The following is a 14911-nucleotide window of genomic DNA, read 5'->3' as shown; positions in this document are numbered from 1 at the left end:
CTCCATTGCTTCATCAAAATCATGTTCATGTTGTTTATAATAACTTATTCTCTCTGGATTCCTTGAAACTGGAAACAAAGCAGCTAAAATACACCACAAAAAGCATTTCTCATCATTATTTTTTATATTAACCACGGCTGTTTTGTTTTTAATATTGGCAGGTAATGGCAGATATGTAGATCCTTGTAATGGGCTGAATTCAGAAATATTAACATATAACTTGTGTGGAGATCCGCATAGGCTCCATCCAGACTCTTTTGCCGCAAATTCAGAATGTTTAATATTCAATTGATCAATCAAACTGCTTATTATTTTGTCTGAATTTGCATTTGAATATACAGGTACAGTTTCTGTTATGTGGGGCTGTGTAAATTTTGTGCCATTTGGTTTCTTATATTGTGTAAACAATTTGAGGGACAGCTTATAAGAGCCATTTTGTGCATTTAGAATTGCCTGCACATCAGGATTTACACTGTTCAAAAAATTCTTAATACCACATCTTGGCTCTGATACAAACCGATAATCTCTTAATTGGCCATTAAAACTGCTATGGATAGGTGGTGCATAGCGTGGCTGCTTTGCCGGTCTAGCATTAACAGGTGCTTCATGCTTTCTTTTCAGACCAGATGTAGATGGTTGTGGGGGCAATGTTGATGACTGTGCAGAGCAAGTACTTTTATGTTTATATGTGAAATATTCCATGCTATATTTTCTATGGCATTTAGGGCATATTTTTGTGGGAGTTCTGCATTTGTCTAGAACACAATTCCTTTGGTGCCTGGCCCAATTGGGGCTGGATATATTTTTTTTTGCATTGATTACAATGTTTTTGATTTGGCATTTTTATTATTAGTTTATTATATAAAATTTCTTGGGTTTCAAATCAAAATTCTATGCTTAATAAAAAATATCAGTTGGGTTCAGCAGTGTGATTTGTGTGTGTGTGTGTGTATGTATGTGTGTGTGTGTGTGTGTGTGAGTACGCAGATATATTCTTGTGGGAACCAGCGTATGTTTAAACACCTTTCTTAATGGGACCAAAAAAATTGTTGGGACTTTTTGCCGGTCCCAACAAAGAAAAGACCATTGCGAGACTCCTGAGACCCCATTCGACATGTACGCGAAGTATTTCGAAGGTACCAAAAAGTCGCTATTTGTTCGATTTGTGTGTTAACGTGTGTGTTAAACTCTGCCAGCTCTGGAAGCTTCACGTCTGTGTAAAAGTGTGGTGTTTAATCGCATCTCTTGGGACCAGGAAGTGTGGGTGTGTAAAATCTTGGATCTATTTCGCATGTATTGGTACCGAACATCCCAGGGGGTTGAGAGGCGAGGAAAGGTACGTGCAAATGCCGACGGGGTTCCCCTCTCGCCTGGCCGTCTTGTTGCTTCCGAGCTGTCAATGTTGCCAACTTAAAACTTTGGAACCAGATCTGTTTTTCTATTATCTTCTAACCCTCCAAGTGTAATTGTAATTGATTTGTTTTGTTTTACTTCGCTTTTTGTACCACTGTTGGCTAATTTGCCAAGATGGGGATGAGTGATGATATCATGAAATTGATGAATCGACTCCCACAACATCCATGCCCAGACCGGGATTCGAACTCGGGAACCCTGGTGTCGTAGCGCGATGTGTTAACCACTCCACCACGGGGGTCGGCTTTAATCCTGCAATCAAACAAAATGCTACAATAGAATTTATTCCTCCAAATGTGACCCTTCTATATGTGCCTATAACAAATTATTAGTTGGGTTTTACTATAATACTGGTAAACAGAAATCCATTTGTAAAGCTCATTTTCTTCCATTACCAGGAAACAAAGAGTAGAGTTATCAGATGTTATCAGTAGAAACTCGTTACTTGTCTCCTTTCGGCCATGATGAGGATAAGAATGGAGATTTCTGACCAAGGCGACAAGCGATCCGGCAAAAGGGAGGGGGTGTTACTTCGCCTGTTACTTCCGTTTGTCAATATCCTGAATTGGGTCGCGTAGGTCTGGTGTTCGGGCTTTAACAGTGAATGCTTACTTGAAGACTGAAGTGGCTTGTCATTCTTTTCGCTTGTCACTTCGGTATGAACTTCAGTGTCATTTGCAGCCGTCGTTTGCTACTTGTTGCCTGTCGTTACGGTTTAAAATCTCTCTGCAAGAAAGCATTCAATGCGTAGGCATGACCACCAGACCGAAGCAACACGATAACGTCCCCAGTGCGTGAAACATGCAAGTGGCACGTGTAGTTTGTCATATCACATTTGTTAGAAAGTTTTGTTTATTTAAGAATTTTTGTTTCCAAAGCCATTTATCGCTTCGGTACGAAAGTTCCATTGGGACGAAGCGACGAGCAACGAGGGGTTTCTCACTGAAGTAACACTACCCGTGCAGCATAGCATATATTATTGAGTGTTTGTTTCCAAGTGACACGTGTCGCTTCTCGCTTCGGTCTGAAAGCATCCCAAGACTCGTACGGTATTCGAACATAGGACCCCTATTCGTAGAACACGAAGACAAACGTTTATAATTCTCAATGTTAACGGCTTGATTGCAATCCTTAACTACATTTAATTTCAATGCAGTTCTTTTTTAACAGTCGTGTTTGGCAACACTGATAAGTGAAGCGAAGTTTTCACTCTCGCCTCTGCAGCCGCGCCGAAACCGTGGACAGAGAGCTGTGATGTATTTTTGCGACGTTGCATGCTACACGTATTTGACGTCTTCTGTACTCGCTCGCTCTGTTTAACGTGCGACTAAACGAGAGGGGAAAGTCTTCACCCGACAACGTCGCAGGGGCAAAACAATTGCTTCCCTGCTTGTAGTAAGTTCACCGCGCATTTTCCCCCTGTGTCTGTTGTCACGGTATCTTACGCTTGATATCTCCATTGCGTTATTTTCACAAAGTAGGAACTGTGTCCTGCTCGTCACTTCGGTTTGCGTGTGTTTCTTCATAGTTCAAATGTAAAAAGATAACATACAAATGCTTACGCAGAGATATTCGCATTATTATATGCGTATAATGCATTTGCTTATACATAATTGATTGATTGATTTGGTGTTTTAAGTCCACTTTATGCACAATAAGGCTAATCGGGACTGGACCTACAGTTTAAAGTGGGATCCGAACCACTATGAGCTTCCACCGGTTATCGAACCTGGGATCCCTTGATTACAAGGCAACGACGCTACCACTGCGCCATCTTATGCATAAAACAACCGAGAGAACAATGACATGTACATTTGATAATGTTCCCCACCAGAAAACTTCGAGGGAAAAAGCTCGAGTTGAAGACATCGATTTAATTTTTTATATAATGCCTGGAAACAACATATTTGCCTTCTATGACCTTAACGAAAATATTAAATAAACTGTAGTAAACATTACTTTCTAGATGGCAAAATAAAATGTAAACGACATAAATACTCGTCCCGTTTCTAAACCTGATAATTTATAGCCGTGTATTTGATTGCATTTTATAATTAATAATGCAATGAAGTAAATGGTCACACAGTATTCAGGTTTAGTGAAAGATAGCGTATTCCTTCCCTCAGTGTGGTCTTTATATAACAATATTTACAAAGTTACAGAAGCAAATGTACTTGAAGGGACAGCGAAGAGTTTATGCCATCAAAATATATGTGGCGACTGCCACAAAAGGTAAAGTTCTCCCCTGTGTATGGCAGTCTGCCGTGACACCATTCGAGCAAATGATATGGCTCCACACATTCTCGATCTCTGCCGTAGTGAAGGATACATGAATGATACACACCACGCTCTGATGTATCTAGGGGTCGCGGGTTCGACACGCGGTGGAGGAACATGGCATGGTGTTCCCTTGACGGTGCCCTTCATCAATTTCATCATATTATTACTCATCCTCGTCGTTTGGATTAGCCAAAAATGAAAAAGCGACGCTAAAAATCATCTAATCAAATGTATTCATTACTTACCTTCCAGCCTCCATGAAGAAGTGGCTACGAAGCCAGAAGCCCTACTTTTGAATCCTGGGTGAGGAATGAATATATCATCGTGTTCATTCGGATTCCACCATTAATGCTCATTAACGATTAACCTACGACGTAGAAAAACGATTAAAATTAACGTAAACATACGTCGCATTCTTCAGTCGCTTCATTAATGTGGATCATTTCACAATCCTAGGGGGAAAATGTTAGTTTAGCAACGTAAAGAATATTCACTTTCGAGGCAATCCAAGGCATTGAGAGGCAGGGGTGTAGCAAGGGGTGGAAGAAGTGCGCGACCGCACGGGACTTCGCGCTTAAAGGAGCTTGATACGAAAAATGTTATAAATAGAAGTGGGAACTGGGGGGCATGGAAAATGCTATTTTTTTGTGGGCAGTAATATTAAAACATTCTGTATTTATCTGGTTTTAAATTCTAGTTAAACGTTATAATTTGAATGAATACGTCCAATCAGAGGCATAACATACAGGCAGGCAGGTCTTAAGTCTAAGGGGCACGAAAGAAGTAAAAAATGATCGTCGTATTTCTCATGTGAAACAGTTAGGAAAAATTTACGATAACTTGCTTAGACATTTTTACACATTTATTCTTTCATTGAATAGAACGTCCTTTGTCTTGTATTCTCTTCATTCTCTTGACCTTGTACTCCCGATTTTAATAAGTTAACAACAAAAACCTCTAACTTGCACGAAGCAAGCGCGAGACATTTAAACGCTTGCGTTGTTTTATTCCTTCCTAGAACAGGCCCGTACCCAGAATTTGTTTGAGGAGGTTGGAGACAGATCCGAAAATGTGGAACAAAAGAGAACATCCGAAATGCTATTGGATTTGTTGAGTTAGGTTATTTTACGTCGATTTTCTGACACTTTTGGCTGATCGCGATTATGAGGATGAGTGATGATATGATGAAAATTGATCAAGGAACACTCACAAAGAACGTCCATGCCCAATCCTGGATTCGAACCCGGAATCCACAGCATCGTAGCGCGTTGTGCTAACCACTCCGTCCAGGTGGTCGACCCTGGTCGGCGAAATGCTGTTGGGAGTACTGGATGTGACCACCAATGTTTCGGTAGTATTATTGTGCGAGCTAGTGCTAGCTCGTAGATATAGTGCTAAGTGTACACCCAACGGTAAAAGCAATATGTCCATCTCCACCGTATTTTCATTCAGTCTGTTTTCGACAGTGTCATGATAATGGGTTGAAATAGAAACGCAGTCAACATAAGCTTCGCATCAAAAGAATCAATGACCCCTTAGATGAACACAGGATGTAGAGTAATGAGAGAATTACAATGGTGGTGAACAATTTGCCTACTATTATCTTTCCTAATTGTAGAATTGTAGAGTTGCAATGTTAAGGTCCAAAGTATCAAGAAGAAATCATTATTAATTATTAATTAATTATTATTAATAATTAGCAATCATTATTAAAATGAAGAACATGTCTAAATGGGGGTTTACGTCCTCCAAAATAAAACCTCGAAACATTTAGTCAAATTACGACTTGAGTTTGAAAGAAATTGGGACAGGGATTTGAAAGAATGGACTGTCCCGACTGAATTGGAATGTCTTGTAAACACGCATCATTGATTATAAAACAAAAATTACAAGGACAGTTTACTTTCCCTTGGCAGATAGGGTTTAGCACAGTTCTGGCGCAAAAGTGAAAAAAGGGGGGAGCGACTGCTCACCCCCACTTCCCTTTAATTTCCGCCATTGGATGGGGGCCTCGCATTCTAATCTCATCCAGGGCTTCGCTATATGTCGCTACGCCACTGTTGAGAGACGATTACTAAATTCAAAAATCCATCTTTCGAAGCGTCATGCATGTTTTGTGCAATTGTTTTATACTTATTGTTAGTTTATTTAGTTTATTTGACATCGCATTTCTATCACTTCTGGCTAATTGTGAGGATGCAAATGAATGTCAGAAATGAATGAAGGGTCTTAGCAATAGCAACCAATTTTCGCGACGTGTACCTTCTCCCCTCTCTCTTGCCACTCATGTGTGCCGTGTTCTTTGACATTCTGACATTGTCCTCGGTTTTCTTATAGCTTTTCTTTCAATCAAAATATGTGCACAATGACAACGTGACTACTGCTGCATTTGCGAACTGGAAGTAACAAAATGCAAGTCAATGTATACTGTTATAATCTAATTTTGTATTGATATAATTGTTATTTTCGCTTGTCGATCGCTACTCCTCGCGGACTCCTGCCCAGATTTCGAGCAATGGAAACAGCCCGCGGCGTTTTTCCCAGGCTTGTTTTTCAATGAAGTTCAAATGCTATGGAAGAATAAAGCTTTGAATTCAAAGCGTTTCGAAGGAAAACTAAAGTAAATTTTGCATTTAATTCTAACGATTTTAATACAAAAGAATACCGTAAACTATGTAAACATGTGTAGAATTAGCGAATTAGAATTCAGATCGACAAGTTACTTTTCCTGGATATTAAGGTAAAGAGATAATGGGTTGTTGCAAGTCTGATTTGTGAACAGATAGACTAATCGGGACTGAATGGGATCAGAACCAATATGTGTCTCTTCTGTCTCTACTGGACCCCTTGATTGCAAAGCTTGATTGGAAATTGAGGCGTTCTTAGTCCAGCATTAATATATGTATTGAAAAATTTCAACACTGGGAAATATACAATATTGCAGGATTTAAAAAAAGAAGTATAAAATCACTGTAAAATTTAAGAGCGAAATAAGTTACGAATAATATATATCCTATATTTTGTTAATGTTTTGGGCCTAAAAGCTTAGAAGTATCAGTTAAATTGATTTTAAGTTTTATTATAATTCCACTTTATGTACAAATAGGTTAGTCATGGTGGACCTAGAGTTTAATGTTGAATTATAACACTGCGTGCCTCCATCGAACACAGGGCCCCTTGCTTACAAGGCACCGAGATTGCCACCATCGGGGTGGCCATACAGTCATACTGTCTGGCTACCTTAGCTGAGACTATGGACGAAAGTGCGCATGCGTCAAATGGAAGTGTTCATTGGCAAAATAGAGGCACTTTGTTCAGGAAGCGGGTTTGGTGAAAATCGTCAGCTGTTGAAGAAACAACGAAGTTTCAGACGTAGCAACATCGCCGCCAAATACGTATAGATGTTTACGAATTATGTAAGGGTACAGAATGAAAAAAAAAAAAAAAAATAACCATCCATATACTATATAAGCAAACGGAACATATCAGGAAAGTATTCATTACGTCACATTAGTAGATAAACTTGTTTATAAATATGGAACTTTATTTTCGGTCATTCAATTTAATTGGTATCCTTATTAAATCGTATAATTAGCACAAATGTACACAGCAGTAATCAGAATAGTATTCAACAGTATTATTATGAAAACTATTATAAATACAGTAAAGAAAATGTAGTAACTGAATGGTTTGTGGTTTGTATTATATCAAGGGTGTTTTGTAGAATGTGCAACAGGGACCAATACGTCTTTGTTTTCTTTGTTCCACTTCGAAACGGTTTGTTACGAATTGTAAGAGACATCACAAACACAACACAGAAAGCAGTAATAAACACAGCAAGCGAACCCTACAGAGCGACCACAAGGATAAAAACCTTGGACGAAAAGTCCCAGCGTAGCTTTCCCTTCTTCCGTTCAGCTCGTGCCATAAGGAAGCCTGGTCCACTCTCCCCCTCCCCTCCTCGCTGGAGTACGGTGCACAGGCTTTGCGGGTCGGCGCAGGTTTTTTACTTGTGCTTTACTATATCAGGCAAGAGCCACAGGGTGGTGTTCTACCTGCTTCCCCTCTCGCGTTTGGAATCGTACTTTCCAGCTAGTTTCGTTTCCCTTGACCGGACTGTACCAGTCAAATTATAATTTAGAACTCCAAGTTACTAGGTGACCAAAAAAAAAAAACTACACTAACCCCCACAAAAAATACCTTACTTCACAGAATATAATACTTTAACACGGAATTATCATTACCTGCAAACTATATGAGTGTTTCCAAAGATCTGCTGCATATACCCTTTCCTTCATAACAAAGATCAACTAAAAATTTTAAAAAAACGAGCGTTTCTCTATTTGCAGTCCGTCTTTGTTTACGTGTAGCGCGAAAGGTTAAAGTTTTAGTGTTTGAAACCCAGAAAAGCATGTTTTTGCACTTGTCCTTTCTTGCATCACGATAAGATGTATAAATGCCTCAGCTCGATATAATTCAACTTCAGAGCTCTTCTGCTGCTTGCAGGAGTGGATGTTATCTGCTTCAACACTCACTTGTTCCACCTGCCAGGCTGCGAGAGTAGTGCTTTCAATTATTTTGACTGGTATGTAATTTTCGCTGCTGGCTGCAAGCAATGTGTAACAAAATTATACCTCATGTGATATAACATGGCGATTATTATTATTATTATCATTAAAGATTAATTAGTGAAATAGTTTTCTTTTCGCTAAAATTAACATAAAGAAGATAGCAAAGAATGAACTATGAATCAACGAAATTAATAACAGCGTTTGCTTTTCTTTGACGATTTAGTTAGGAAACAGACCTGTGATCCAATATTTCGTTATTATATATTATATTATTCTTCTTTAAATCTTGTATCTACAAGGAAAATCAAACAAAGAAACATAAGGATGTCTTATTTGAAATGCTTAACCCCGTAGCGTGAAACGAAAGGTGAGAGGGACTTCGAAATGCAACAGTTAACTTTAGTACTTGGTTCTTGGAGAGAACGTGCGTAATATAAATTTAGCGAATGGTTTGTCCAATGAATGATTAATAATTGCGACAGACAGGCGGAGCAAGGGGCGAAAATCCCGTGGATAGAACGAAATTACTATTTACATCGGGAACCATAAAACGTGATTTAGTTACCTAACAACCACTGCATACCCAACCCAAAACTTGACAAATTAAAAGTAAAAGCGAGCAAATGTCGAAATATTATGCAACAGATATTGGTCCATCATTCCCAGCTGAATTGTATCCTTAAACATCTCTCACAAGTGACTTATCGAAAGTTTCATCTGCACATGATTTTGCCGAACACTACCTCTCCAATTCTACCTCCCTCTACAGAGGTATAGCATGTTAGATAGCCGGTGGAGGCACATAGTGGTTCGGATGTCATTTTAAAACTATAGGTCCTGTCCCATTTAACCGATCTGTGCAAAAAAAGTGAACTTAAAACTATACATTAAAAAACTCCGATCTCCGCACGGACTGCTTAGCACAGAGTTTACGAAGCCAATGGTTACGGTTGGGTGTGGGTGTGCTTTGTAAGTGTTTCTGCATCAATTTCCTAATTTCATCCTATCATGACTCATCCTCATCGTCGCGATTATCCAAAGTGGTAAAAAAGCGACGCTAAATAACAAGATCAAATCTTTGCAGACACACGCAAACAACATACATAAATAGAAGAAACTGAACAGGAGGAAATGTTTTGTCATTTCCTTTCACAAGTGTGTTCGTTTTACATTCAAGGGAACTTAAATAATGCTTTGCGATGGGCCAAAAATATGTAGATTCGACACTGACAGTCATTTGTTTTCTCCTCTCCACATCGCTTTTAGCCGAGTCCGCCTTGTTGCCAGTTTCCTTCCGTGCTTCGTTGTCAAAAGCTTCAAAAAAGAAAAATATTACATCTCTACTTTCGATGTCTAAGGTTCATGATGATACAAATGCTTAGCACTGAATAAAGGCGACGACCATCTGTTCAAGAATGCTGAACATTTTGACAACGCAAGGGAAGGATTACATTGTAAAGAGCTGCTTGCGTCACCCACGCTCCGACCGCTCCCTTACTGTTGGACTTATGCACGTTGTGGTTCGGATACCACTTCTAATTATAGGTCAGTACCGATTAGCCAATTTTTGCATAAAGTAGACTTAGAACTCAAGTTAGCGTGATCACAGGTTCCATTACCGAACATTTCGGTTTCTTGAAGGCAATTGGGGAGCTACGTGAAATAGAGGATAAAGATAACAGTGGCAAAGGGATTCGATGTGCTGACCACGTGTCAACTTGTAAGGAAACCACTTAACAGGCCTCTGTTATTCAAGGCCGTTTCGCCACGGAGTTTTTTCATCGTAACTGTTATGTAAAAAAAAAAAAAAAAGATAAAGTGCTCCCCTGTGCATAGCACCACGCCATGAAGGCGTATAGGGGGTGTGAGGGTAACGCCCCACACTTTCTTGATCCGGTCGTGAGTGGGGGTTATGTGATCTGCATCACGCCCCTGACCGCCTTTACCCCCCAGTGTTTCCCCCAGGTACCCATGTTATTCGACGCTGGGTGGGCGCCGAGGCCGCTTCCATCGTTAGAAAAGTTCCCGGATTTGAACTGGCCTGGGATCGAACCCGGGACCTTTAGCATGGTAGTCAGACGCGTTACCGACTGAGCCACCGCGGCCACAAACTGTTATGTAGATGATTAATTTTATATAAGATTGGCGAGAAAATATTAACAAAACATGCTATTATTGTGTTTCACGTGAATTCTGTTACTGGGTGATAGATGGGTGTTATGATATGTCAGCTGTAAAGTTAAGAACAGTGGCGTATTTAGAAGGAGTTTTAGAGCTAGGTAGTCTTAATTTTGCTCAACTTTCATTAAAATAAAATAAGAATCAAATTTAGGAAAATATGGCATGATCTAGGAGTGGTAAGGAATATCTGATAACCCCCTTATGATTTGATTTGATTTGATTTGTTGTTTGAAGTCCACTTTATGCACAGTAAGGCTAATCGGGACTGAACCTACAGTTTAAAGTGGAATTCGAACCACTTGTGCTTCCACCGGGATTCGAACCCGGGACTCGTTTATAACCCCCTTATGTTCACATTAGGGATGGCCAAACGGATCCGGATCCGGATCAAAAGGTTACGGATCTGGATCCGGGTCTGAAATAAAATAATCTTACTTGTTTAACATAAAATGTCAGAGGTGATTTTGTAAATGGCATTGAAACGAATATGTATTCATTCGAATGTATTGGAAATGGAAATACACATAAATGTGAGACATTCCATTCCAGGATGAACCCTTTAACACATATAACAAGATAGAAATGTTATACAAAAAATTATACAATTGTTCTACAGTTACAGTTTAACAAATTAAAATAAAACATTATAATATATGCAGTGTTACATAATTACAAAGTGTAAGATTAACAAGTGTCCCCCTCCGATTTCCATGAAACTTGGCAGGCGTATAGTAGGGCCCACAGGAAGAAATACGTGTTTTTTTTTTATATTTCAGCTAAAAAAACGGTTTTAGGGGGCAAAACCCCCTCAAATGTCAAGATGAGGACAAATTGAAGTGAGGATCTGACCCCTGTGTGCCCCTCCGATTTCCATGATACTTGGCAGGTGTGTGCATAAACGGGCCCAAATGAAGAAATACGTGTTTTTTTTTTTTGTTTCGGCTGAAAAACTGTTTTAGGGGGCAACCCCCCTCAAATATCAATACGAGGACAAATCTAAGTGGGCATTTGACCTATGTGTCCCCCTCCGATTTCCATGAAACTTAGCAGGTGTATAGTGGGGCCCAAAGGGAAAAATACGTGTTGTTTTTTTGTTTCAACTAAAAAACGGTTTTACAGATAAAAACCCACTCAATTGTCAAGATGAGGACAAATTTAAGTGGGGATCTGACCCCTGTGTCCCCCTCCGATTTCCATGAAACTTGGCAGGTGTGTGTATAAACGGGCCCAAATGAAGAAGTACGTGTTTTTTGTTTCGGCTAAAAATATGTTCTAGGGGCAACCTCCCCTCAAATGTCAAAATGATGACAAATCTAAGTGGGGATCTGACCCCTGTGTTCCCCTTCGATTTTCATGAAACGTGGCAGGTGTATAGAGGGGCCAAAAGGAAGAAATACGTGTTTTTTTGTTTCGGCTAGAAAACTGTCTTAGGGGGCAAAACCCGCCTCAAATGTCAAGATGAGGACAAATTGACGTGGGGATCATCTGACCCCTGTGTACCCCTCCGATTCCCATGAAATTTGACAGGTGTATAGAGAGGTCCTATGCCCCCTGTTTCTTCCTATGCTATATTTACATGGTTTCGGGGTCAGATCCCCACTTCAATTTCTCCTCATCTTGACATTTGAGGGGGGGGGGCTCTATACACCTGCCAAGTTTCATGGAAATCGGAGGGGGATACTTAGACCTCCCTTGTAAGTGTATTAATTAATTACAAATCGCGCACGAGCGCACACTCACACTATATATATATGTGTGTGTGTGTGTGTGTGTATGTATGTATGTATGTATATTAAATATATATATATATATATATATATATATATATATATATATATATATATATAAGTATATTAGCAGGTAACAATATGTTATAAGCACATTCTTACTTTCCAAAGAAGCGCATGTGGGATGGCAAAACGGATCCGGATTCGAAAGTTCTGGATCCGAAAGTAGCGTATCCGGATCCGGATCTGAAAATTCCGGCTCCGCGGATCCGGATCAGGAAACCAACCGGAACCGGATTTCGGATTCGTCAGGATCCGGATCTGGTCATCCCTAGTTCACATCCCTTTACTGCATTTGTGAGTACGGCACTGAAAGCGTGGGGAATACTGCCTGCAAATAAAATGGAGAGGGTTCCTTAAATAACGATAACAGAAATGTAATGCATGGCTTTCATTTTTTATAACTATCAAAAATTAAATATTGGTGGTTAAACTCGCCTAAAATCAATTGGTAAATTGTTTTACATTTTCACACAAATGTCAAGTTAATGTACTTGAAGCTAATATATATTTTAAGTTTGAGACATCACAGAGGGCGAAGGGGTGGTTGTTGAGAGACTGCTGAATTCGCCGCATTGTTGCTTCAAGGGAAGGGGGGGAAACTCGTTCAAAACGTAAATACTCTCATCTAAAACTAGAAATGCTAGTGGCAACAAAGAAAGACAGGAGAATTGTTTTCAGCACTCTGTCCTCAATATTTCGCATGCATGTACTATATATGAGAAGCAGCAACTTGAACTTTCCTAAAGGATAAATGAAAAATCTGCTGCTACCAGGGGCTCTAGTTTCTACACTAACTCCGTGCTATTAATTCGAGGAGACGGTTGTTTTCACATATTGACTCACATGCTAGTCATTTATGAAAATCCGCGCTTTTGGTAGATCATTCCCAATCAGTGACATGAATAGATATTGATACTTTTTAACATTAACATTCAAGAAGCAATTTTTTAATGAATGATTTCCTCTTTTGTTGCAAATAATTGCAAAATTATCATCATAATAAATAGGGAACGAATTATTTCACGTGTGTTACACACGTCATATTTTATTATTCTCTAAACCTCAAAATAATATGTTAATATTGAATCAATGCTTTTTCTTGTTCACATCACAGCACCTCCAAATTAGCCGCGATTGAGGGATGTGGGAAGCCCTACACATCGTTTTATCTAGTCTAATAGATAGTCTTGTCATTGTTAAAAGATAAACAAAATGCAGGACTACATTTAGAATATAATCGTCATATTTGCACCTTCAATCACTGCCACAATCACTGAAGGTGCAATGTCTATAAAGTGTTTGCAACACGCTCCGAAACGTTTGCCGTAATCATTCAATGGGTGTGATTTCGCGCAAACAATTTTCGGGGAAGTTGTTGGCTGAATATCATCCAATAGAAACAGCCGCTGAGGCTCTAATGGTGATCAAACGCCGAACCGCACCATTAAATGTGATACCGTTACCACTACGCCATTGGGGACAATTGCGATAGCAGAAAACATTCACACTTTTTCGCCATCTTTATTTGCAGTTGAAGTTAATAATACAGCGAACTTGAATCATATTGGGAGTACTGTATTCCCAACTAATTGCCCCCATGCACACGCCACTGTTGCTTGTGTATATAAGTGTTCACTCACTTACAAGCGAAACCGAAACTCGAGCTCTCAGCGAGACAACTCCAGGCGCCGTGAAACAGATAACGGTTAAGCCACTGACTTTCGTTGGAACATGCATTTCTACTGTCGTGGCCTTTGAGCCACTGCTTTGGTTGCGATGAAGTATTTTGGCAGGTGTCCTATTTCGCTGCAGGATACATGCAAGGCTTAACAGAATAATCTTAATGATATGCATATGATATAAAATGGTGACTATTATTCGGAAATTAATACGTGATTTCTCTTCTGTAGAGTGTAAGAATTTTTTCTTCCTATAAAATTATCAACAATGAAATAGTAAAAAAAAATATTTAACCAGAAATCAACAAAGTGAATAACAGCGATTGCTTTTATTTACCTTTTGATATATTACCAAAGCAATTACCGACCTTTTTTTAATACTGCCGATTCTGTGCGTAAATGCAGTCAGTACCCCTTCCCCCAAAATGATATGTTTACTGTCTCTTTATATATCTCTGGCTCTAATTGATTATTTATTTGCCACGTAAGACAGATGAAACTGACGTAGGAATTCGAACCCAGAATTTATTGTGCTAATATAATGAGTTGACCGACATCTAACAATCGAGGCGTCCTTTGATTTTTCCAGGCAGTCATAGCTGAGATATATAAAACAACGTTTCCATTATAATTTGTTGGTTAAAGTTGGATAATTTTTCTTAAGTAACGAAAACGCTTTGCTCATTTCCGAATAGCACCTTTCAGTAAACAAATTGATAGATTGATCGAGTTCGTGTTTTAAGTCCACTATACATACAGTATGGTTAATCGGTACTAGACGTACAGTTTAAACTGGGATCCGAACCATTTTATGTCTTAACTGGTTATCGAACACGGGACTCCTTGATTACAAGGCGACGACGTTTACTACTACGCCAACAGGGAGTCCCAGTAACCAATATATATATATATATATATATATATATATATATATATACTTTTTTTGTCTATAACACACTTTCAAACAACATCTTGTATATATGAAGCAAATTAAAAT

Source organism: Lepisma saccharinum, chromosome 16 (assembly GCF_977018435.1).
Source record: "Lepisma saccharinum chromosome 16, izLepSacc3.1, whole genome shotgun sequence".
Taxonomy (NCBI): domain Eukaryota; kingdom Metazoa; phylum Arthropoda; class Insecta; order Zygentoma; family Lepismatidae; genus Lepisma; species Lepisma saccharinum.
Note: the sequence above shows the minus strand (reverse complement) of the source record.